The sequence below is a fragment of the Carcharhinus amblyrhynchos genome, chromosome 13 (assembly GCF_965287045.1).
Source record: "Carcharhinus amblyrhynchos chromosome 13, sCarAmb.v2.hapA, whole genome shotgun sequence".
Lineage (NCBI taxonomy): Eukaryota > Metazoa > Chordata > Chondrichthyes > Carcharhiniformes > Carcharhinidae > Carcharhinus > Carcharhinus amblyrhynchos.
The window spans coordinates 6,469,819-6,497,504 of NC_137336.1; the positions used below are offsets into that span (position 1 = coordinate 6,469,819).

General features: G+C 43.3%; 1 protein-coding gene across 4 annotated transcripts in view; it reads right to left on the minus strand.

The window, feature by feature from the left end:
- The window catches only part of LOC145351671 (protocadherin alpha-C2-like), a 261,415-nt gene that overhangs the window by 63,579 nt on the left and 170,150 nt on the right, over window positions 1–27,686 (minus strand). The window lies entirely within an intron of this gene.

Below are 27,686 nucleotides of genomic sequence, written 5' to 3' on the forward strand. Positions count from 1 at the left end.
CAGTGGAAACAGAGAAGGGGCAGGAAGAACAAAAGGGAAAGCCTTTGTTAGGCTGGAGGGCAGAAACATTAAACAAGAAAATTCACAGCACCAAAGCCAAGGAGAATGCTGTTAGGTATTGTAACAAAACAAAAACTGTTTCCAGATGAGGCATGAATGGCTCAGCAATCATCTGAATGCAACATGAAGGGATAAAGATAGAAACAAAACAAGACTGAATGAGCCAAAAAAAAAACAAACTTACAATCTAAAACTGTTGAATGCAATGTAGAGTGATAGTCAAAAAAAGAGGTGATGTTCATCGAGCTTGTGTTGAGTTTCATTTTTTGCAGCAGGCCACAGACAGAAAGGTCAGAGTGGGATCAAAATAGATAATTGAAATGACAAGTGACGGGAAGCTTGGTGTTATTCTTCAAGACTGAGCAGAGGTTTCAGTGCAGAACCCCCGCCCCCTCCCCCCGCCCCCGGTCTGTGTTCGGACTCACCAAACTAAAGGAGATCACATTATGCACAATGAATACAACACAATAAATTGAAAAAAACTGAAAGTATCACGGTTACTAAATTTTTAAAATATCTGATAGTTTGAGAGGTGAACGTACACCAAGGTGAAAGTCTGCAATGTAGAGATAAGGACTGGATTGAAAATGAGTAGCACAGCGGTACCGTGGTCAGTATTGCTGCCTCACAACGCCAGTGACCCACGTTTGATTCCTGACTTGGGTCACTGTGGGGAGTTTGTATGCACTCCCATTAAAAGCGAGGGTTCCCTCTGGTGCTCTGGTTTCCTCCCACCGGCTGAAAGATGTGCTGGTTAGGTGCATTGGCAGTGCCACATCCTCCTTCAGTGTACCCGAACAGGCACCAGAGTGTGGCGACTGGAGGATTTTCATAGTAACTTAGTTGTGGTGTTAGTGTAAGCCTACTCGTGACACCAATAAATGAGCTTTAGAAAAAATCTTCACATGCTCCATGGGCTGGGGGATAAATTCCAGGGAGACAATTTTCACTTTTGGTGAGGGCAGAAGGACAGAGATCAATTCAACATTACAACATAACCTGACTTTCTCATTGTGTAACCTGTCACATATCCATCATGGCCAGGTTTATACATTCCATACCACACCAATAAACAAAATTATCCCCATGCTGTGTAGTGATTTCCTCAAATTTGGCTGGAGCGGAAGGGGCTGTACTGTAACTGTTTTTTTGCACTCAATTTCCCATGGTTAGAGGGGAAATCCACCAGGATTGATGCTTCGGTGATTACTACTGGGGGAAAAGTACATATGTAGACATAGGTGAGGAGAACATTGTCCTTTTTGTAATCAAACAAGAAAATCTGGAAAATCTCCGCAGGTCTGGCAGTACCAGTAAAGGGAAAAGAGCTGACAAAAAGCTTTGACAAAGGGTCATCTGGACTTGAAATGTCAGCTCTTTTCTCTCCTTACAGGTGCTGCCAGATCTGCTGAGATTTTCCAGCATTTTCTCTTTAGGTTTCAGATTCCAGCATCTGCAATAATGTGCTTTTAACCTTTCTGTAATGTCTCAAAGATTCTTCAGGCCCCAGGCATGCAGAAATGCCAATGCCTGCAAAACTATCCCAACATGAGTAACCACTGTCAAAAGCTGAAGGGAAGCAATCCATTTACGATGACAAAAAACTAATGAAATTCAAATGTGGATTTATTTAAAATTCCCATTTCTGACGTCTTACTATAGAGGAAATTATAATTACATAGCAATACATTTTTCCAGAACTGATAAGCTTGCAGTTTAAACAAAGGCGTTTCGTGGAATATTAATCCTATCCAACATGGATTGTGCTCATCCTGTTTTAAATGGTTTTGCAGGCTGCTAAATTCTTACTTCCTCTTTTCTTGCAAATCACAAATACCATATATACAGCTCAGACCATTGAGACTTTGGGAAATGTGGTACACACCAATGAGGATCGATCTTTGTTTCACTAATTGTCCTGCTTGACACTCCTTTGTCAATGTATTAAGGGTTAAATTCTGCTAATCACCTGCTGACCTTTTAGTATTTGGATGATGTAATGAAGACAGTCAGCCCTGGGAACAGTTGTCATGACGATGACACAAGTCTTCCAGGAGGGCAGAGCCACCAGAAAGCAGTTTCACAGGTTTTCAGGAAAGCTCTGGTTTTATATAATGTATTCAACTTCTAGATCCATTGCTTTTAATATAAGAGATATCTTTCAAGGTCTATAAAAAGAGCAAGGACTTGGCGAGGCATAATTGGAACATTTTGCACATTTAAAACATCCTTGTCAAAAGGTATTTCACAATTTATCTTTGTATAAAATATTTAATTTTAAGTTAACCAAACAAATAAATTAACCCACAAATTGCAAGGAAATCCAGGGAAATTCAAAGCCCCTTAGGCTCATTCATTTCCAGTAGAACATTTGTTGGAAATTCCCTATCAACAGAACATTACACTTGGGTAAACAATGTCTGCATCAGGCAAACAATTTACTTGTTTCCCAAATGCTCATCCCTGCACCACTCAAGCCTCAACCTGTCTTTTTCTCCTCCATACTCTCTGAGAGATGTTAACACCCATTAAACTATGGTGCCAGTAAGTCTGCTGCACCTTGATTGTCATTCTTCATGTTTGCAGCCAAACAACGACTATTTGTGTTCACCCGCATAGAGTACTCCTGCAATTAACAAACACATTGACTATCCAGCAGCGGCTGGAAGTCAGTTGTGATCCCCTGAAAGTCACCTTGGTTCAGATCAGTGAATTTAGTACTGACTACTTATCCATCCGGTAATCTTCTGAGCTGCATGTCATAGTTGGGAACCAACCTAATCAATGCCCGTCCCTGGCATACTTCTGCCACAGACATTCAAGTGTTCATTCATTGCATTTGGTTCAGGACTGCTCGAGTCCCAGGCACCAGTAAACAGATGAGGACACAGCAAACCAGCCTCCCATCCATTGATTCCGTTTACACATCTTGCTGCCTCAGAAAAGCAGCCAGCTCAATCTTGGACCCCGCGCACCCCTGACATGGGGGGGAATCTTCCCATCCCATCCATCATGGGAATTATAGGGGGCTGGGGGGCAGGGTGGACCATGCAAAGGTCCTTTAACCTCAGGCATGATTTTCCGGTTTTGGAGCAAGCACAGCTGGTAATTCCTGCCCATTCTCTCTTCCACATTCTTGCGTCAGGCAAAAGGTACAAAAGTATGAGATCACTTACCAACCGACTCAAGAACAGTTTCTTCCCTACTGCCATCAGGCTTTTGAATGGGCCTACCATATATTAAACTTTCTCTACACATAAGAACATAAGAAATAGGAGCAGGAGTAGGCCATCCGGCCCCTCGAGCCTGCCCCGCCATTCAATAAGATCATGGCTGATCTGTCGTGGCTCAGTTCCACATTCCCGCCCTCTCCCCATAACCCTTAATCCCCTCTCTTATCAAAAACCCATCAACCCGCGTCTTAAAAATATTTAGCGAGGTAGCCTCCACCACTTCAACGGGCAGAGAATTCCAGAGATTCACCACCCTTTGAGTGAAGAAGATCCTCCTCAACTCCGTTCTAAACCGCCCCCCCTTTATCTTGAGGCTGTGCCCCCTAGTCCTACTATCCTTTCTGAGCAGGAAGAGTCTCTCCACCTCTATCCTATCCATCCCATTCATCATCTTATACGTCTCAATGAGATCTCCCCTCATTCTTCTAAACCCTAACGAGTACAAGCCTAGTTTATTCAGCCTCTCCTCATAGCTCAACCCCCTCAACTCTACACCGTAGTTATGATTGTAACACTACATTCTGCTCCATCTCCTTTCCTTCTCTGCTATGTATGCTAAAATTGTATGTTTTATCTGTATAGCATAAGAAACAATACTTTTCACTATGTCCCAATAGGGCAGAATGGTGCCACAAGGGTGGCATGGTGGTCCAGTGGTTAGCACTGCTGCCTCACAAGTGCCAGGGACCTGGGTTCGATTCCAGGCTTGGGTCACTGTCTGTGTGGAGTTCGCACATTCTCCCCATGTCCACATGGATTTCCTTTGGGCGCTCTGGTTTCCTACCACAGTCCAAAGATATATAGGTTAGGTAGATTGGCCATGTTAAATTGCCCTTTAGTGTCAGGAGGACTAGCTAAGGTAAATGCATGGGGTTATGGGGATAGAGTCTGGGTGGGATTGTGGTCGGTTCAGACTCGATGGGCTGAATGACCTTCTTCTGCACTGCAGGTTTCTGATTCTATGTGACAATAATAAATCAAGCCAAATCGGAAAGAAAGAGATGAGTGGTCAGATTCACAGGAAAAAGCTACTTATGGTAAGGAAGATTGGAGAAACTATAGGAATATGAGGAGCTTCTTTTTAAAACACAGCCAGTTGTTTTGAGCTGAAATGCTTTGCCCGAAAGGAAAGTGGAAGCAGATTCAATAGTAACATTCAAAAGGGGATTGGATTCATACTTGAAAGGCAGAGAGTGCAGGGCTGTGGCTCAGGAGCAGGAGAGTAGGACTAATTGCATTGCTCAGACTCCATGGGCTGAATTGCCTCCAGCTGCGCTGACTGATGCAATGAAATGCGCAAATTCTGGTTTTAATCTGCCCCACTCAGGAGAATGCACCTCGCCGATAACATTTGTAACAACGTAAAGAGGCAGTGGCAGCAGAGATGAATAAAAATATATGAAAAGGTTTCAAATTGATTTCAGTTGAAAGAGATGATCACAGTCGAGGACGAAATGCGGGACAGGGAGACGCTTAAAGGCAACAGATTTGAAGCTGACATCAGGCAATGCATAATGATAGAAACTGTCAGCTGTTCTCAAGGAACATGTTGAACCATTCGTGAAAAAAATAAATAGAGATTTTGTCTCAACAAAAGTGTAATCCGAGTCGAAACGTCAATGTTACTTTGTTTCAAGAAAACTGATGTCAAATTAATTGTGGACAGTTGAATGAAATGAGCAGTGGAAAATAAAATTGTGCAAAATACAGAACAGGGGCAATTGCCTCTTTCGTGTTCCACTCCCCCTCCCCCTACCCCGCCCCCACCCCCCCACCCCCCCACCCAATATTTAATAAAGCAGTGACTTTGAGTATAAAGGAACAAGAGTGAGCTATTCAACCTCTTAAGCCTGATCCACCGTTAAATTACATTATGCTTGAACGATATCTCAACTCCATCCATCTATTGTGGCTCCACATCTCTTTTATAAACTTGGCCAGCAAAAATCTTTTCAAACTTGGATTTAAAATCATTAATTGACTTTGTATTGGTTTCTGCCTTCTCCTCTAAATGGCCTGTCTCAGATTCTCAATTTCCCTCATTCTCACTATTTTATGCTTATCCTTGATATCAGTTCCTTTCAAAATCCTAAAAATCTGAATCAAACTATCTTTTAACCTAATATATTCCAGCGAAGACAAGCCTCGTCTAAGTAATCTATCCTCATAAATTAACTTTGGAGCCTTGGAGATGGCTACACGATAATATCTTTTTTAACCTGACACTCACGAAGAGCTTCACATGCAACAGATGAGAGAAGTTCCAGCTTTAAAACCCAATTGGCAACTGGAGGGGTGTTGTCATATAGCAAACAACACTTGGTAGAGAGAAAGGATGAAATTTTGTGTTAGAAAGAAAAAAAGACAATAAAAACATGATACTTTCATATCCTTCTCCGCTTCCCTTTCATCTTTTGAGGTGAATCTTAAAAGTATTCTCTTTCACCAAGCCTTTGGCCATTTGTCTTGACATTTCCTTATGTAGCTCTGTGCCAAATATTGTCTGAGAATGTCTCAGTGAAGCATCTTGAGATGCTTAATGGTACTAAAGGCACTGAATTGACGCATGCTATCATATTGGAGAAAATTATATGATTAGATAGTGTTTTTTTTTAATTAATTTGCAGACTCAGCAGTTTATTTACATTTTCAAATTATTTCTTTCTGTTCACTTTTGTGCTTTGAATTTCTCTATGGGGCCACTCTCTTATTTAACATTTATCCAGCTCCACTCTTGTAAAGAAATCCGATCATGCTTCAATTTATATCACTTATCACACATTCATGAACCTAAATCAACAAAACAAAAGCTTATGCATTATTAATAGGTTAGGCCTTTTCGAGATTCGTAGAATAATGTGATGTAGTACTTTACATTAATCTGATAGACTGCTTTCCTAATGAGAGAGCAAAAACTCACTTAAAACATCACTTTCAAAATCTCTATTATCTGGCCTTGGGCCCTCCGTTCATCAAAACATCTCTGCAGTTACTACTGATCCACTGAAACACATCTCTCGCCCTGAGCTTTGATGTACTGGTCCCCATTAAAATGATCATTCTCTCTCAACCTGAACACTCTCTTTAATCCTGTACTCATCTCCTTTCCTTTAAGTCTGTGTGCTACAGGCTTGAACAGATATAGAGAACAATGAGCAAAATTTTATCAAAAAAATGGCAAAGTGTTTTTCCTGGCGAGAAAACAGGTGTGTTACTCTCCAGGGACACTGGTCGATTTTCTTTCCAGATTCAACCACACTCTGCCATCATGCAGGCAGGGGTGGGGGAGGGGGGCGGGGTGGGGGGGAACGTGGAATTAAACACACTACAAAACCAGCTGTTCAGAGATTGGGGGCCAGCTTTAAAGGGCACCCCGATTAGAGCCCCAATAAAACTCCATCACCCCACTGAGGCTTCAGGGGACTCTCCTCGTCACCTCCGATGGGGAGCTCTATTCACTCCAACTGTCCCCCTCCTCCCACAAACATGGCTGTATCTCTACCCTATCCCCCTCCTTTGCAACGACCATTGTTGGCATCCAGTGCCCTGCTCGGAGGGCTGTTCTTGACCCCAAGCACAGCAGCATTAACCATTAACCACCCCACCCCCCCTCCCCAACCCCCTTCCTATGAGGTTCCCACTGGGGCCTGCCACTTGGCATAGGTTGGCACTGCCAGGATGACATGATGCCAACCTGACAGTGCCAAGCTGTGCTAAGAGGCAGCGGCAGGACATTATCTGGCCATGGTCCTCATCCACTGGGGTATACTTACCTCTGTGCTCACACTGGGGAAACCCCCATGGCCACTGGTTCTATGTGAACCTGACTGACAGCACATCGGTGCGGTGTCAACATATGGTGGGTGATCAAGATACGGTGAGGGGTTAATAATACGGAAATGCATGCAAATGCATGCAAACCAGTTCCACTCCTGGCTATGGGCATGGACCTGATGACATTGCCGGCACAGGGCAGGAAAGATCTGAAGATCCGCCGCTGAGAACTGTGACAAATGGCGAACGCAGCCTCAGGATTTTGCCCAATGTGTTCAGCCATTCATTGTCTGACCTGGCTGATCAATATACAGGACTATTGGGTTCTGCTATTGGCCACCAAAATGCCTTGCAGTCAATGGCATTGCTGAACTGATGTGCCCACAGTCAGTGCAAGTTTGTGTGACATTTTACCCACAATGGGTACTGTTTGTATCACTTTACCCACAGTGGGTGCAGTTTATTTCACTTTACCCACAATCAGTACTGTTTGTGTGTCATTTTGCACTGCAGTCAGTTCGGATTGTATCATTCCACCCACAGTCAGTTCAGTTTTTGCATCACTTTTCCTTGCAGTGTGACATTACATTTCCAGACAATGCATGAAAATCACTCTGGGCAATACAAACAGAAAATGAGTGGTTGGGAGGTGGGAGACTGTGTCTGAGTTGTTTACTTCCATACCTGGGTCCTGTGTGCACAGAGCAAATGGCCTCAAACCTTTAACATTCAGCCTGAAGAATCCTCAGTGACACCAGCAGTCTAAACTAGAAAGTGTTAGTTGGTATATTCAATGTCAATTATGTCCAAAAAGAGAATGAATGATGGCATTTAAGAAGCACAAAAGATTGGTTTCAAATCTTCAAAAATAATTTAAGTATGAAGGAATAGGACTCCAGAATCCTGAATGTCAAGGACAGGGAGACTAGGGTGGCTCAGATGAAGCCAGGGTGATTCTTACAGACAGAAGAGATTTTCAGCAAAGTGATCCCTGAATTCATCTATGGTCCCCCTGATGTTGAGAAAACTATGTTGTGAGCAGCAGGCACCATGAACTGTGTAGGGAAAAGTAAAAAAAAATCCCTGTCTCACCCAGAAGGCGTTTAAGGCCCTGAAAGGTACAATGGCTGGAATTGAAAGAATAGGGGTATTCTCATTGGGATGGCACAGTAGGACAATGGTTAGCACTGCTGCCTCACAATGCCAGAGACCCGTGTTTGATTCCCAGCTTGGGTCATAAGAACATAAGAACATAAGAAATAGGAGCAGGAGTAGGCCATCTGGCCCTTCGAGCCTGCCCCGCCATTCAATAAGATCATGGCTGATCTGTCATGGCTCAGTTCCACTTTCCCGCCCTCTCCCCATAACCCTTAATCCCCTCTCTTGTCTCTGTGGCGTTTGCAAATTCTCCCCATGTCTGCATGGGTTTCCTCTGGGTGCTCCAGTTTTCTCCCATAGTCCAAAGATGGGGACTAGTTAGGGTAAATGCATGGGGTTATGGGGAGAGGGCCTGGGTGGGATTGTGATCGGTGTAGACTAGATGGGCCGAATAGTCTTCTTCTGCACTGTAGGATTCTAGGATTCTATAACCTACGATTAAATGGGAAAGGAACATGTGTTAGAGGGGATTGAGCAGTGGACCAAGATATCGTAGTGGGAATTGTCACTTCGGAATGCTGAAAGGAAGTGGAGTGAGATGATTTTGACGGTGGAATTGCAATTACCAACTATAAGTAAATCCTCTGTAATGCTTCTGGGAGGGGGAATTTTAAATCTTTCGTGCCTAGCCACAGGTGCATTCCTTACCATGGAACCATCTCAGGAAACAAATCTTTTGGGACAAGTTTCTGCTCAAATCATGTCAGAAGAAAATGACCTACGTCGGTATTTTCTTTGGAAAGAAACAATCCCAAACTGTAGCACTGGGTCTGGGGAGCTCTCTTTAAGAGAGCAGTTCAGAGGTGATCTTATTCAGAACTGAACTGAGGGATCTCATCTGAGTGATCTGAGAAAGAGGGAGAGAGCTCATTTAGGAAGTAGCCTGGATCTTTTCAGGGATCTTATTGGGAAAGCAGACCGAAGAGTAGCTCACTGACTAATTGGGTCTAAAGAACATAAGAACATAAGAAATAGGAGGAGGAGTAGGCCATCTAGCCCCTCGAGCCTGCCCCGCCATTCAATAAGATTATGGCTGATCTGTCGCGGCTCAGTTCCACTTTCCCGCCCTCTCCCCATAACCCTTAATTCCCTTGCCTATCAAAAACCTATCTACCCGCGTCTTAAATATATTTAGCGAGGCAGCCTCCACCACTTCAACAGGCAGAGAATTCCAGAGATTCACCATCCTTTGAGTGAAGAAGTTCCTCCTGGTGCTATGTAATGAAGCGGGTAGAATTAGGGACCTTGTGGTGAAGGATCCTCTTGGGGAGAGTGATCATTGTATGGTGGAGTTTCTGGTGCAGATGGAGGAGGAGAAAGTGGGTTCCCGGACACGCGTCCTTTGTTTGAATAGAGGGAAATACGGTAGGATGAGAGAAGAATTGGCGAATGTGGACCGGGAGAGCGCGTTGGAGGGAGGGTCTGTTGAGGAGCAGTGGAGGATCTTTAAGGAGATCTTTCTTGGTGCTCAACGGAAATTTATTCCGATGGTCAAAAAGGATAGTAGGAGGAGAGGTAATAAGCCGTGGATAACAAAGGAGGTGAAGGAAAGTGTTAAACTAAAAGCGGAGGAATTTAGAGTAGCTAAGAGTAGTGGGCGAGAAGAGGATTGGGAGAGGTTTAAATGTCAACAAAGATTGACAAAGAAGTTGATAAGGAAGGGTAGGAGAAACTATGAAGCTGGGCTAGCGCTTAATATAAAAAAGGATAGCAAGAGTTTTTATAAATATATAAAAAGGAAGAGGCTGGCTAGGGTGAACGTTGGTCCTTTAGAGGATGAGAAAGGGGACCTAGTGGTAGGGGATGGGGATATGGCTAAGGTATTGAATAACTTTTTTGTTTCTGTCTTCACGGAGGAGGACGTGAATAATTTGCCTGGTGTTAACGATAGAAAGGTGGTAGGACTGGAGGGTCTTAATGACATTACTGTTACTAGAGAGGCGGTGCTCGACAGACTGGAGGGGCTGATTGTGGACAAGTCCCCAGGACCGCATGGAATGCATCCGAGGGTTCTGAGAGAAATGGCGGAGGTGATAGTGGATGCCTTGGTGGTTATTTTCCAAACGTCGCTGGATTCCGGGGAAGTACCGGATGATTGGAAAACAGCTAATGTTACGCCGTTGTTTAAGAAGGGTGCCAGGCAAAAGGCGGGGAATTATAGGCCGGTTAGTTTAACGTCTGTGGTAGGTAAAATGTTAGAATCTGTCATTAAGGAGGAAATTGCAAGGCATCTTGAAGGGAATTGCTTGATAGAGCAGACGCAGCACGGTTTCATTAAAGGGAAGTCGTGTCTGACAAATTTACTGGAGTTCTATGAGGATGTGTCTAGGGCGGTGGATAGAGGAGAGCCGGTGGATGTGGTCTTTCTAGATTTTCAGAAGGTGTTTGACAAAGTGCCTCACAAGAGGTTATTGCAGAAGGTCGAGGGACATGGAGTTGGGGGTAGGGTGTTAGCGTGGATAGAGGATTGGTTGTCAAATAGGAGGCAGAGAGTGGGGGTCAACGGGTGCTATTCGGATTGGCGGATGGTGACTAGTGGAGTGCCCCAGGGGCCGGTGCTGGGGCCTCAGCTTTTTACCATTTATATAGATGATCTGGAGGAGGGAACCGAGTGTAGAGTGTCGAAATTTGCTGATGACACCAAGATTGGGGGAACGGCAAATTGTGCGGAGGGTGTGGAGAGTCTGCAGAAGGATCTAGATAGGCTGGGCGAATGGGCCAGGAAATGGCAAATGGAATTTAATGTTGGCAAGTGTGAGGTGGTCCACTTTGGTAGGAAAAATGGTAGGAAGGACTATTACTTACGAGGCGAAAAACTGCAGCAGGCGACGGTGCAGAGGGACCTCGGGGTCCTTGTGCATGAGTCGCAAAAACCCAGCTTGCAGGTGCAGCAGGTGGTCAGGAAGGCGAATGGGATGCTGGCCTTCATAGCGAGGGGGATTGAATATAAAAGTAGGGAGGTCTTGCTGCAGCTGTATAGGGCATTGGTGAGGCCGCAACTGGAGTACTGTGTGCATTTTTGGGCGCCGCACCTGCGCAAAGATATTTTGGCCTTGGAGGGAGTGCAGAGGAGGTTTACTAGGCTGATACCGGAGTTGAGGGGGTTGAGCTATGAGGAGAGGCTGAATAAACTGGGCTTGTACTCGTTAGAGTTTAGAAGAATGAGAGGAGATCTCATTGAGACGTATAAGATGATGAATGGGATGGATAGGATAGAGGTGGAAAGACTCTTCCCGCTCAAAAAAGACACTAGGACTAGGGGGCACAGCCTCAAGATAAAGGGGGGGCGGTTTAGAACGGAGTTGAGGAGGAACTTCTTCACTCAAAGGGTGGTGAATCTCTGGAATTCTCTGCCCGTTGAAGTGGTGGAGGCTGCCTCGCTAAATATTTTTAAGACGCGGGTTGATGGGTTTTTGATAGGAGAGGGGATTAAGGGTTATGGGGAGAGGGCGGGAAAGTGGAACTGAGCAGCGACAGATCAGCCATGATCTTATTGAATGGCGGGGCAGGCTCGAAGGGCTGGATGGCCTACTCCTGCTCCTATTTCTTATGTTCTTATGTTCTCCTCAACTCTGTTCTAAACTGCACCCCCTTTATCTTGAGGCTGTGCCCTCTAGTCCTACTGTCCTTCCTGAGCAGGAAGAGCCTCTCCACCTCTTTCCTATCCATCCCATTCAGCATCTTATATGTCTCAATGAGATCTCCCCTCATTCTTCTAAACTCTAACGAGTACAAGCCTAGTTTATTCAGCCTCTCCTCATAGTTCAACCCCCTCAACTCTGGTATCAGCCTAGTAAACCTCCTCTGCACTCCCTCCAAGGCCAAAGTATCCTTGCGTAAGTGCGGTGACCAAAACTGCACACAGTACTCCAGCTGCGGCCTCACCAGTGCACTGTACAGTTGCAGCAAGACCTCCCTGCTTTTATATTCAATCCCCCTCGCTATGAAGGCCAGCATTCCATTTGCCTTCCTGACCACCTGCTGCACCTGCAAGCTGGGTTTTTGCGACTCATGCACAAGGACCCTGAGGTCCCTCTGCACCATTGCATGCTGCAGTTTTTCGCCATGTAAGTAATAGTCCTTCCTACCATTATTCCTACCAAAGTGGACAACTTCACACTTGCCAACATTAAATTCCATTTGCCAGTTCCTGGCCCATTCGCCCAGCCTATCTAGATCCTTCTGCAGACTTTCCACACCCTCCGCACAATTTGCCGTTCCACCAATCTTGGTGTCATCAGCAAATTTCGACACCATACACTCGGTTCCCTCCTCCAGATCATCCATATAAATGGTAAATAGCTGAGGCCCCAGCACCGATCCCTGGGGACTCCACTAGTCACCAACCGCCAATCCGAATAGCACCCATTGACCCCCACTCTCTGCCTCCTATTTGACAGCCAATCCCCTATCCACTCTAACACCCTACCCCAACTCCATGCCCCCTAACCTTCTGTAATAACCTCTTGTGCGGCACCTTATCAAACGCCTTCTGAAAATCAAGAAACACCACATCTACCGGCTCGCCTCTATCCATCGCCCTAGACACATCCTCATAGAACTCCAATAAATTTGTCAGACACGACTTCCCCTTAACGAAACCGTGCTGCGTCTGCTCTATCAAACAATTCTCCTCAAGATGCCTTGCTATTTTCTCCTTGATCACGGATTCGAGCATTTTACCTACAACAGACATTAAACTAACTGGCCTATAATTCCCTGCCTTAATGAGAATCCTAAGGATTCTCATTAAGTTGGATGAATGTGGGAAATGTATTTAAAGAGAATACATAGCGTTCAGGCCCAAAAGGATTTTATCAAAGTGTGTGGATGAATCACTGTGAACAGATTGGAGGGGTTCAGATTGAGTCAGTGGGTTTGAGGGATCACATTCAGGTAACAAACCAAAGAAAAGATACATACTGATTTGTGTTGCTTAATTACATACAGTAAAGTTCTGTGTTTCCTCGCCACACATCACTGTATTTACAATCTTGACCAGCATTCAAACAGAAGCTTTAATTCCAACAAGGCAATTATTCATACAGACTGTTTTTTCTAAGTGAAGAAGCATTGGTCAATTTATGTAGTTTCTTGCTTCAGGCAAGCTGAGCACAGCACTCCACTAATAATAAATCTGTCACTGAGTGCAGAGAGCCCAGAACGTTGTGCAATTGGAGGGGATTACATAGATAGGAGGGATGGGGCCATGGAGAGATTTGAAAATATGGCTGAGAATTTTTAAATCAAGATGTTGCTTTACCAAGAGATGAAGTAGATCAATGATGGTAGGGAATTAGGAGTTGCTCGAAATTAAATTGAGGTAGCAGAGTTTTGGATGACCTCACGTCTACAGAAGGTAGTGTGTGGGAGTCCAGCAAGGAATTTATTGAAATGGCCAGGACTAGTGGAACCATAGGCATGGATGACGGATTCATGAAGGGTTAGGGATGAGTGATTTTTTTCATCCTTTCATGGAATATGGGTGTCACTGGCTAGTCCAGCATTTATTACACATTCTTAATTACCTACGAGGAGGAGGTGCTGAGCTGCTGTCCTGAACCATTGCATTCCATATGATGCAGGTAGACCAACAGTGCCGTTTGGGAGGGAGTACAAGGATTTTGACGCAGTGACTCAGAAGGAATGGTAAAATAATTCCAAGTTGGGGTGGTTTGTGGTTTGGAAGGGAATGTGCAGTTGGTGGTGTTCCCATGTGTTTGCTGTCCTTATCCTTTGAGGTGGTAGCAATTATGGATTTAGAAGGCTCTATCAAAGGAGACTTGGAAAACTGCTACAGTGCATCTTGCAGATGGTACATGCTACTACGCATTGGTGTTAAAGGCATTGGAGTTTGAAGATGATCAATGGGGTGCCAGTCAAATGGGCTGCTTTGTCGATGGTGCTGAGCTTTTTGGGTGTTTTTAATGTTGCATTTAACCAGGCAAGTATTCCATCACACTCCCAACTTGTGCTCTTTTGGAAAGGCAGTGCTGCCTCAATGGCTTCCTTCTATACTGTAGGGATTCTATGGATTCTATGGAAACGAGGTAATATTTGCAAGGAAAGAGGGGTCAAAAGTTTTTGTCTTGAGAGAGGTGATAACAGCAGATTTAAAGGAGAGAGAAAATGGCCATAAAATATTAGCTAACATTGGGGTGGTTGGGGATAGGAGAGGAAGTTGGTTAAACAGCAGTTTAGATTTAACAGGATCATGGGAACAGGAGGTGGTCCCCTTGGACAAGATGAGCTCTAGGAGGACAAGAGGGAAGATCGGTGACCCATTAAAGAAAAGTCTGATTTCAGAGCTTGGCTCAAAGAGAGTGATCCACAGGCCATCTGCATTTCATAACCCAGGCTAGCCAACTGAAGCATACTCATCTCCTGGGACAAAGAGCCCTACAACCTTCCTATCAATTCCTTATGGTTGAGACGGATGGTGGAATTTGAATTTGATTAAAAGAAAAATCTGGAATTAAGCATCTACTGATAACCATGAAACCATTGTCAATTGTTGGAAAAATCCATCTGTTTCTTAGGGAAGGAAATCTGCCATCCTTATCTGGTCTGGCTTATGTGATTCCAGGCCCAGAGCATTGTAGTTGATTCTCAACTGCCCTCCAAGGACAACTAGGGATGGGCAAAAATGCTGGCTAGCCAGCCATGCCCATGTCCGATGAATTAATGAAAAGTAATTAATAAAAAGTAGCTACTGTAATGATCTTAACATTTTTAACAATTTTCAAACAAAGGGACTGAATATTGCCCTAAAGTCATAAAATTGCTTTCCAAGTTTAGGAATATTCAAGACCAGTCACAGCATGTACTGTTGTTTTATATTCCACAATGCAAGATATCACAAATGCATATTTTAAAAGCTGCAAAACAAAACTGACATTGAATTAGTTGATCTTGCAAACAGTATTAGCCAATTTTTATGTAACATCGTATACAATGGATAGCAGAAAGTACTCTAGAGATTAAGAAGATGAAATGAAAAGGAGAATTTATGGGGCCGGTGTATAGTTGACACTTTTGCATAGTGCTGAGAGCAGAATCTTGGAAAATGCACAGAACTTATGGCTGAAGTTTATTTGGAGGATGTCACCCATGGGAAATTTTGAGTGTCATCTAGAAGTAGCACGTGAGCCCAATTTAGTAATAAGACATCAGCAAGGCCAAAGATCACTGCTTTCAACTGTTGAAGCAATGAGTCCAACTGGAAAATGATCACACTGAAACTAAATTTCCCAGGGTGGAAATGTGTCAGAAAAGACAAAAGTGAAAAAATAATAGATGTCGAGCTGGGGGATTTAGGCTAGGAAGAAATACAAAAAGATAGGTTTTATGATACTTCCAGCATGTTATAAAGACAGTGGGGAGAATTTTACCATCCTGCCTGCCCCAGAAATCAGAGTGTGCAAGGGGCAGACCATGGAAATGTCCATTGACCTCAGGCAGGACTTTCTGGTTTTGGGGTGAGCACAACCAGAAAATCCCACCCATTGGTGGATTTGCTGATCACATTTGCCCCACTAACAATACTAATGAGAATGGAGAATTTGGTGTTCAACCAAAACTCCATTCACTGCAAGCCATGAGTGAGATTGGAGGTTTCTGGCAGTTGGGAGTAATTTTGACTTTTGTTAATGTTGATAACCGGGCATTATTAGTACTGCAAGCCTCCGACCTCGCTAGCAGCTGGGATTCTCTGATCCTGCTGCAGTGAATGGAGGGTATGATTCTCTGATCTCATTTGCCCTGCCACCATTGCCAACGGGAACAATTTGGATTATCTGCACGACAACTACTCTGTTGTCCACTAGTTGTGCAGCTCCCCAGATTTTAATTTTCACTGAAGTCAAATCGGTGGTGGAATCAGAGCATTTTAAGGCTGGGTAAAATGCAGGCAGAGATATAGTACTGAATATAAAATGAAGTGGCTTGGATTTTTCTATGTAATCTTACCAGATTGAACAAGAAGGAAATCTGTGATGAAAACCTACCAGTGTAATGAGAGGAAACACATTCCATCAAGCTATTAAACATTCCCTCTTTTCATTATTGGTGTTGCAACAAAACTCAACACAAGTATAAGGAGCAGGCTCTAATCTTTTGATTAAGCACTCTATAGCCTTCTGGACGCAATATTGATTTCAACAACTTCAAATCATAAATGCTATACCACAATTTTGTTTCTTTTTTGTTTGCATGTGCTGTGTCTTATTTTTCATAATTTTGCTATTGGACACAGTTGCTCATTCTGCCATTCATACCCACTCCACCAAATTGTTTATTTCCTTACTGTAACCATTACCACTCTGACTTTTGTGCCTTCTAATCTTGTGTCACATAATCAACTTTGTGCCCCATCATAGGCCTTCCATTTTGTTCGTCCTGCCTCAGCAGCTCATCAAAACTACATAGAGAAGGGTAAACAAAAAATAATGAGAAAGATGGATATTTTGAAAGATGGGGAGAAACAACTGGAGGAAGAATAGCAAAAAAAAGAGGGTCAAGCATAAAGGATAAACTTTCCTTGAAAAAAAAATAGGGGATTAATAGGATTCATTTAGTTTCCATGAATTTGATGATTATCAGAACCAAATCTGGCATATGATTTGCCATTTGATAATACATATTATTTATTTTATTCAATTGTCACTTTTAACATTTATGTAAGGAATCTTACTTCAGAAAATTTTTTTTCTTGCCAGTCGTAAAAACTATTGCATAAGTTGACCTTTAGTGACCTCTACTTAAACTATAATAATAAAGGCTGATGTCCATTTGTGTATTGGGAGGAAGTGGCTATCTTGATCTCTTCATGTGACTAATAACAGACTTACTGCTTCGTCTATGTAAATAAAATTTGATGTAGTGCTCAGTCACATAATAAACTCTACTCATATGAAATTTTGAACTGCTTCAAAGCTGATGAAACATGAAAGAGCTGTGGTCTCCTTCAAAGGCTCCAGTGCAGTTATTAAAAACTGATGTTGCCTTAAGGGGGAGGAACTTGTCTGTGGGACTGAACCACTTTAACATGTCTCATGAATCTCCTGGTTTATAGCCAGCCAAACAGCAATTGTTCTCCAAAGTGATTATTTTCCACAACAAAAATAACCACAAAGCAGTCCTTAACTGATTTTCCAATGAGAATAATTGCTGCAAGTTACTTCTGATTCCCTACAGTCTAATTTGATCGCAATTAATCACAAAGGCATGTAATTTTTAACTATTATGTCTCTTAACCCCTATGAGGTCGACAGCTTTAACACTGTTCATTGTTGGAAAAACATTAAGATATGTGTATTAGATCTTATTACTTAAATTTATAAACTTGAATTTTCTTTTGTGTAATACATGTTTTATTTGTATAATTCTGAGACAACATTTCCTGTTCTTGTTCCTGAGGCAATTGGATCGCTTTTGTACTTGGAGTTGAGGCAAATCATGTGTGGGCAAATGGAGACTGCTTAATTCTCTGTTTTTTCAAATTGAGGGAAATAATCAGGTGGGCCTTTGAATGGTGTGCATTACTGCCTGCTCAACTTCCATATGTGCTGCACCCAAGACTGTTACAGCCACAAGTACAGAAACAGAAAAAACGTCCTGTACATTTTCTCCCTTCTTATTAACCTTGTAGTCATTCCTTTCTATTCTTTACATACTGTCCAATCTTTTGACCTGCCACTTATCTTCACAGAATTATGAGGGCGTTTCTCCCAGCCCACTGTACTGCTTTGGTAGTGCAATGGGCCAGGAGACATTTGCCAAGGCCATTTTGTGGGCTTGCCACTGGGCGCTCGGGCCACTGTGTGTTCCTGTGGCAAGGGTTTTCAGTGTCATCAGCTCTGACCCGAACTGATTTCAATATTTAAATCTCCATTGAATCCTAATAGCGGGCCCAGGACTGAATTCTCCAGGCCCGCTAGCGTCCCCCCCCCCCCCCCGCCCCCCCCCCCCCCCCGCCCGCCCCCGCCAGGAGTGGTTTACTCCAGCTGGATTTACTGTTGCTTGCCACAAATGGGTAACAGGTGGCCAACCCCGCTGGAGAGAAGATAGGCGATGAAGGTGCCCCAGGACATCAGGTGTAAAGGGGAGGAAGGGGGTACCCCTGGTTACATCAAGGCTGGTCCCTCGCACTGCCCAAGGGGCTAACTGGCATTGCCCAAATGGCACCTTAGCACAACCCACCAGCCATTGGGCCGTGCCAAGAGGACAGGCCAGATAGGGTGGGGCACCTTGGGATGGGGCCTATCGGGGCGACCTTGGGTGTGGGGGACCTGCTGCCACTTTGCATTGGGATCGGTGGCAGAGGCAGGAAGGAGGTGATTGGGGCTGGTTAGCTGGGTGAAGATGTGGGGCATCGGAACTGCGGAGATGAGGTGGGGGGTGGGGATTGCCAAGGTCAGGGATGCTGATGGATGAGGGGAGGGAGGGGAGGGGTCTGGGGGTTGGCCCAGAGAGGTTCAGGAAGCCAGTGATCGGGAAGTGGAGGGGTTGGGGGGGGGGGGTGTGGTGGTGTGTGGATGGGGGGTGGGGGTGGGGGTGCGGTGGTGGTGGGGACGTGCTGGCAAGCCCAGCAATGGGGAGTTATGGGGCTGGCCAGCAATCAGGAGGCTGTTAGTGTGGGCCTACATTGCATGTGTCGATCCTCTCTCTGGCATATCGTTGTGTGCGCAGTGATCCGCTCAACGCTATGCTGCCAGCCTCTCCAATGGGAATAGATTTTCAGAGTGAATCCTGCTATGGCACTCTGCAGTGCTCAGAATGTGGGAGATTCATTCTGAAAATCCCATTAAATTAATCAGCGAGAGTTACTCCCTCTTCACACAAACTGGAGACTTTTTTTGGGGGGAGTTTTTTTTTGCAGTTTTTTGCATTCTTTAACATTCTTAGTTAATATTAACAGAGTCACCTTTCCACATTTTCCTGCTTTCCTATCCTTCCAAAATGTCACCTGAATATTCTGGTCCCAGCATTTGTTACTTGACAGCCATGTCTCCGTAATGGCTATTAGATCATATAAATTTATTCTGTTCACACTTTCAGTTCATTATTTTGTTACAAATGGTACATGCATTCATATGCAGTCTTTCGTTATTTCCTTTACTATTTTTGAAATCTCTAGCTTTATCTGTTGGTACATTTGTCGGCTCTGTCCCTTCCTGCCTCAATTTCCCTTATTGTCACCTTGCTCTCTTGACTTATCTTCATTGTTTAATTTATCATCATCCTAAATTTGATCCTTCTCCATCATTATTTTGTTTGAAGCCCTCCCTAAAGTTTAAAGTTTATTTATTAATGTCACAAATAGGCTTACACTAACACTGGAATGAAGATACTGTGAAAATCCCCTAGTCACCACACTCCGGCGCTTGTCCGGGTACATTGAGGGAGAATTCAGCGTGGCCAATGCATCTAACCAGCATGTCCTTCAGATGGCAAGAGGAAACCGGAGCACCTAGAGGAAACCCATGCAGACACAGGGAGAACACACAGACAGTGACCCACGCTCTGAGAGGCAGCAGTGTTAGCCATTGTGCCACCATGCTGCCCTAGTTATATGACTTGCCCGAGCTCTGATTCCAGCATGGTTCAGATGCAGACCATCCTAATGGTACAGCTCCCACTTCCCCTGGTACCTTCCTGTTGTAAATTCTTAAAATAGTTCACCTCCTGAGGGATTGTGAAAAAGAATCCAGTGTCATAATTTTCACGTTCTGGGTACCATATGAGCAATTTCAGTTATGTGGAGAGACTTGGTAGGTTGGAGTTGCTTTTCGCAGATCAGAGGAGCTTAAGGGCAGATTTAATATAGTGTTGTTATAATAGGTTTTGATAGAGTGAATAAGGAGAAATGGTTTCCGATGGCGGAACCATTAGTAATGAGACTGTCTGAAATGGTGATGGACGAAGATTCAATGATAAGTTGCAAAGTGAAATATATACTTGAAAGGAAAAAAATTGCAGAGCTGTGTAGAAAGAGCAGGGAATTGGGAATAATTGCTAACTGTTTTGAAGAGCCATTGCAGACATGATAGGCTGCATGTTCCAGTTTTGTACTATAAAATTCTTTGGGTGGGATTTTCAGGCCCTACCCGCCTCCAGAATTATCCAATCACAATGAAAGTCAATGAACTTTTGCCTGGGCCACTGAAACTCCAACGGCACGTCCTGCTATGACAGGGCTGGAAAATCCCAATCTTTGATTTTGGCAACAGAAATAAAATCCGAACCAAAGAAATTGCCAGAACAAAGGAGGAAGATAGAAAGGCTCAAAAATTGCGTAAGCATTAATAAAAAGAGTTTAAATAAGAATAAAAATATCAAGAAAATGTCTTTATCTCAGCGTATGAAGCTTTCATTTATAGCTACTGCAGATGTCTGGATGACTACACAGTAGGATCCATTCATAAATGATGGGAAATTGAATGTGTGCCAATTTATAAATAACAAGGGTCAGTTCAAATATTAAAATACAAGTCCCACATTACGTTCTGGACACCATCTGCACAATACACCCCAAAATTGAAACTGTGCCTCTTATATTCACTCCATCCAAATATGAAATACATTTATTATGAAATTTTAATCTTTACTACTGTGAGCACAAATAAAACGGGAGTTATTTTCTGAGTCCAGGAGAAGCGATAAGCTGTCTGAAAGTGGTGAGAATGATCACTTTGTTCAATTTTCCTTCCATGCAGAGGAAGTAGCAATTATTTTCCACAAACAAAGAATCACAGTATTTCTGAAAGTGGAGATTCTATTCAGTTGAATGTGGTTTCAAAGAAACAAATGAATAAAATATTTTTTCATTGGCAGGCTGTATGTATTCATTGCTCTCATTCACAACTTTAAAATTGTTTGCTGAACATTTTTGACTTTTTGGGGGTTTCATGGAAAATGGACATGAATGAAGAAGGAACAACAGGTCATTTATGTTTCCAAATTCAATACAGAAGCTGCTCAAGAGACTTTTTTTTAAACAGGAAATTCCTCTTCCTCTGGGGGTCCCAGTGTCATCCTTCCAGATGTTATAGAATGGCGCAGGCAATTTCAGCCAATGCTGTGGAGGATTTAGCTATGTTTTGCTTGAAAGCAAGAAATTACTTTGACATTGTACTTAGTTCAGATATGTTTTAACGATTTAATTTATTAAATACTAATGCTTTGGGTATTACTCTCAGCTTCTCGATTCATGGAATTATATTTTCCATCTTGAAGTAGTTGGCAAAAATTTACACAAATATGAATGATAATGCAATAGTTAAGAATGTTCCTCCATAAAACGTCTTTCAAGTTTGGTTCTGTGACTTGTGTACATTCAGCACTTTCATAATAAGTTTATTTGTCAGCTATTTAAAATAGTCCCCATGACCATCCTTCTGTCCTTCATTCTCTCTAAACTTTAATTCATCCAAGTCTATATTCCCCAATTTAAACTTATACCAAGTTTCATTCACCCATCACTTCTGTCCTCACTAATGTATTTTGGCTTATGATTGACTGATGTCTCATTTTTAAAAGTCTCATCTTTGTGCTGAAAATTTTCCATGTCTTGGCCTCTGTATCCCTGCAATCTCCTCCAGTCCTATAGTACCATAACCACCCAAGGTCTCTACGTTCATCCAATTCTGGCGTGTTGTGCATCCCGGACATCCTTGACCCCTCCAATAGAGGAAGTGCCTTCAGTTATCTAGGTCCTAAACTGTGGAATTCTCTCCTTTAAATGGCTACAACACTCCACCCTTCCTTTCTATTTTCAAACACTCCATAAAATCTAAATATTTTGTTAAACCTTTGCCACCTGTGCAACTGCATTCTTCTTTTGTTGTGACATATTAATGTGTTGTAAGTTCTAAATTAATGCAAATTCTTATTGTTGGAGAAAGAAACGTTTGTGCATATTTGCACCCATAAATTAAAGTCATAAGTCATAGAGGTTTACAGCATGGAAACAGGCTCTTTGGCCCAACTTGTCCATACTGCCTCTTTTTTTAACCCCTATTAATATTGCATAGCATAGATTTGAGGTTTAAATGTACAAATAAGAAAAGTATAAATGTAATCATAGTTTAAAAAAGGAGTCTCAATATATACTGGTTTTATAAAATCAAACCTGCACCAAAAACCGTGGAAACCTTTAATAACCTTATTTCACTGTGTGAGTATTTTTTGAACTGTATCTTTTTCTTGAAAGTGGCAAAATACAACATTAGGGCACTGACTCTGAGGAATTATTGACTCTGCCAGCCTAAGAGAATTTAATAAGCATATAGGCATTTAAATTATATGACTTGTGAAAAAACCCAGGTTATTGTTAACTCACAAACATCTCACTAAACATCTGCTGATGTTTAATCATGGTCAAGAGGAAAATACTACTTCAGTTGGTACATTTGAGACCATCATAATTATAATCATGGTGATCTCCTCTGGATTTTGGCAAAATCCTATGCACACTCAAGAAAATTCTTCTTCTGAATCTGTGAAATTTAATGACTGGACTAAAGCTTTATCTATGTACTCACACTATATACAGTGAAATGATTCAAACTTTCACATAACTTGCTTGCATTTAGTCTCATTACATATCATCTGTGGCACACTTAAATTCTCTGAACTTGAGTTGTTCCAAAATCTGACCACCAATATCTTTATTCACAAAATCCTCACTCAGCTATCACCGCTGTGTTTATTTCAAAGGTTGAACAACCAATGGACTTTTAAATTCTCATTGGCTTTCAATCCATCCATTGTCTTATTCTTCAACACCTAACCCTTTGTACATCCGCAATTGGTGGGCATGCATTCAGTTGCCTCAGCCTTATGCTTTGCAATTCTCTCCTGAAACCTCTTCATATGCTTGATTTAATCTCTCCTGCTGACAGGTTTGAAGACAGATGCAGAATGCGTGGGAGGGGGGAAGAAATGAAAAATCTACCGGTTGGCCTTTGTGCTGCTCACCCACCTGCCCCCAACCCATCTGAAATTCCACAGGGGTGGCGAGGCATTGCGTGGCCTGCCCACCCTTGTGCTAATTGAAAGCCTCACATGGTCAATGGCTACACAAGGATTTCATCCTGTCTACCAGCACTTTATCTACAGCTGGGGGAGGCCCATGCTGTGTGTAAAGTTCAACTGCTTCAGCTGTTGTGGTGTTAGACAAGGTGGGAGGAAACCCCCTTTGAGAGATATCCTGTGCAAAAATCGCCCCCACTCTAATTATCCTCTCCGATGTCTTGGCCTTCCCATTCCACTCTACCCCGAGAACCCCGAGTCTGAAATTACCTAGACTCCTTGGTGTGATGGGACTGCTTGTCACAGCAGTGGCCATTACTTCAAGTTGGAGGCTCCAGAACTGCCAGTCACCCAATTGCCTGCAAATTCTCTAGGCAGAATTTTCTTCCTCAAAAGGGATGGAAATCTCATTTAAAACAGTTAACACTGTTCCCAGTTTTAATTTGCTGCAGAGTAACCATCATGATTCCAACCTTTTAGCTGGTGGAGCATGGAATTGCGACACCATGTACAATCCAGTCCCATGTCTCTGCCTCTCTCTCCTTTTTTAAATTGTTGTTCTTTAAATTGGACAGTCTTTACTAAGCATTTGGTCACCATTCCTATAATTTCCTTCTGTGGCTCCATATCAAACCTTGTTTGATAATGTTCCAGTGAAGTACCTAGGGACATTATACTCGATAAAGACAAGCTGTGTTGCTCTTGTACAAATTTTACATTCAAACAAAATTGTCTGAAATTAGGAGGAAGACTTGGATAGGCAAAGAGTGTTAAGTCAGTCAGACTTCATTTATTTATTAGTGTCACAACTAGGCTTACATTAACACTGTAATGAAGTTACTGTGAAAATCCCGAGTCACCACACTCCGGAGCCTGTTTGGGTATACTGCAGGAGAATTTAGCATAGCCCATGTACCTAACCAGTACCTCTTTCGGACTGTGCAAAGAAATGGAAGCACCTGGGGGACACTCAGGCAGACACTGGGAGAACATGCAGACTCCGCAAAGACAGTGACCCAAGCCAGGAATCGAACCCAGGTCCCTGGTGCTGTGAGGAAGCAGTGCTAACCACTGTGCCAACATGCTGCCAGACTTCTCAGTATGGTTTTGAGATTTATGTCCGCATGTGTTAAGATATGTAACACGATATTGGTATCATGTGGCTACAATGCCATATTCTGCAATCTGTAAATGTTAACCCTGGCCAGCACAAGAATTCTCGGATCTTGAGTTATGGAGATTTTAAAGGATCATTTCCAATAATTACATTCATCAACAGGGTTAAGTTTGAAGTTTTCCATTTCTTCCAACTGAATTTGTCATTTCCATGGTTATTTAGGAGTTTTGTTTTGCAGCAAAGATTCATTGAAGGGAGGACTTCATTGAGTCCTCCCTTCAATGAAGCTGCCAAATTTCCTCAAGCTCAGAAAAACTTGACAACCAAGTTTGAAATTGCAAATCTGAATAATAACAAGACTCACAGCCTCACTATTTATTACACTTGAGTTTTTGAACCCCTCTTTGGTTGGGGATTGTCGTCCATCCATCTACTGGACTCAGCTAAGGGTGGAAATGGAGGCATTGGAAGGGGGATTATTGGGTGAGGAAACAAATATTTCAAACTTTAACCAACAGCCCAACACCTACCCTCTCCAAAACCTGATCCAAACCCAGCTGTTTGAATGTTTAGGTTAGAATAGTCAGGAAGTCTTCAAGGGTAACATTTGTGTAAAAGAGACAATTTTGTCTGAAGAAATGTGTATTTTCTTTGATCCTGCACAACATTTATTTAAGAACGACCACATCAGAGCCAAAAAGAAAGAATAACAACAGTTCAAAGTGCAGTAGTTTAGGGGCAGACCATCAGCTAACGCATGTTGTAAACTTGCTTTTCAATGGATATCAGTTCCAGACAGTAATTATTTGAGCTAATTAATTAATTATTGATGACAATTAACATTCAGTACGCTGAAGCAGGTCTGGATGGAAATCCAAGTTTTGATAGAATAATGGGATCATTTTGGGACACCATTTTTATCAAATGAATTATCAGATCCTGGATAATTTCAAGAGTGGTTCTTACGTGCGAACAGAGTACAACTCTGCTCTAAATCAATGAGCAAGTGAATGTCAACCCATTGGGATAATAATCAACAAAGTGATGTTCAACACTAGAACCAACCAATAATACTGAATCCCAGCAAAAACTGTGAAGAACATCAATGGTGTGGATTTAACCAAACAAAATGTAGCACATTAACAAACTGATTTTGTAACTGGGAGTGATGGATGGGTCAGTTAGTGCACGGTGCAATGGAATCAGATTCAGTCACTGGCCATATGAACCCAAACCGATAAGCAAAATATCGTGGATACTGGAAATCTGAAATAAAAACATATCCTGGAAATACGCAGCATGTCTGGCAGCATCTGTGAGAATAGAAATCCAATTAATGGCTAGAATCTTCTGCCTGCGCACAAAGCAAGGAAGGAGGCAGGCAGACCTATCAATTTGGTGGGTTGGCATTGGCATCAATACCCATTGTCTTCCCGCCTAAGGCTAGTGTCCATGCTTTGTCTCTCACCTGGGTGTAGTTACAGCAGTGGCCAGCTGTTCCAGAATTGCTACAACCATTGCCTAGCAGCTCTTGAAAGTGGAATCTCAGCCCTTAAAGTGACGCAAGTGTCAATGGCGGCTCATTAGCTACCAAGTAAAATCCATTTTGGCCTCCACACAATGGCTGGGGTGTGTTTCCCCAACCCCTCATTGGGCAACTGCTGTCCCAACAAACTCCTGGCCATTAACTCTGTGTTATTTCAATTGCTGACAGGTCTCAGGAAGAGTAAAGTTAAGTAAAGCCACACCCTCCAAACACTCAAGGCCATTCTTTTTCGTCTGAGGGGATGTCTAACCACTCACAGTGAGAATGAGTCCTGCGTTCACACTTGCACATTCCGGCCCCATGAATCATCACAATATGATCTCAGCTTTGGTTTGCCATGCCCAGTGAACGTGCTTACTCTTGAGAAATAAGTGTCTACTGAGGAATATGAGCAAAATGAGAGAAGACTTGATGTTTTCACCACTAAGTAATGATGCAAACACTGCAGCAACTGAGATGAGGACATGCCAAAAGATCCCCTCCTTCTACTAGGAGGAGGCACTGGCCATCGGCCCTCAAGTGGGGCAGCGGAGGACTGAGAAGGAGGGGACTCAAGCCCCAGGCCAGGGTTGGGGGGAAGGGGGTGGCGAGGGTGAGGCCATACCTAAGTGAGGCAGCTTGAGCCAATACCATAGCCCGGCAGCCTGAGCCAATGCCAGGGCCAGGCAGCATGAGCCAGCAGTGAAGTGAGGCTCTTGAGGTCAGCAGGGACAACCTGACCTCCAGAGGAGGGTGAGGAAGCCTGCTCTTTGTGAAAAAGGGTGGCACGGTGGCACAGTGGTTAGCACTGCTGCCTCACAGCGTCAGGGACCTGGGTTCAATTCCAGCCTCAGGTCACTATCTATGTAGAGTCTACACATTCTCCCCATGTCTGTGTGGGTTACCTCCGAATGCTCCCACAGTCCAAAGATGTGCGGATTAGGTTGATTGGCCATGCTAAATTATCCCTTAGTGTCAGGGGATTAGCAGAGTAAATATGTGGAGTTGCAGGAGTAGGAATAGGGTGGGATTGTGGTTGGTGCAGACTCAATTGGCTGAATGACCTCCTTCTGCACGACAGGGATTCGATGATTCTATGATGTCCTGTATTCTGTGACTATTACTGAAGAGATACAAACACTGCTAGACAATCAGTGCTGATAAACTGCCCTCACTCACTGGTGTTCTTTGAGGAAGGAGGGTTAGAAGGGGTTACATCAAAAACTTCTCACAAAGGTTTAACCTCTAACATAGATTTTAAAATATCTGCTTGAGATCACACAAGGGTGCAGAGTCCAGCTCAACTGAGATTAACATCACATGACTGTTCATCTCACAGTGGGACACTGTCATTGAGTGGGAGACTGGCTAAATCATGACATAAGGAATTTCCAAAATACAAATTCACAATGCCTTCAGTTGACTGAAACATTCATATAACTATCAAATATAGTCAAAAAGTGTAAGTTATTTCCAGAAGCCTGAGCTGGAATGGGTACAGTCACAGGCAGGGGGGATTGTGAGTGATTGCACACCCTTGGAGTATTCTAAGTGGAGTCCCCCCCACCCCCAAGGTATCTGGCTGATGCTCATTCTCCCTGTCACTATTTAAGAGCCCCAGCTTGACACTTTCAGGAGATGGCGTGCCTGGAGGGACTTCAACGTTCCTCATCCCAACCATCGATTACATCCTGATGGTGTCCACCATGGTGTGAAGGTGTGGAGTTCAGGGCCGGGGACACACCCTGCAAGACCTGCTGCACCAAAGTCTCCATGGTGGTCACCA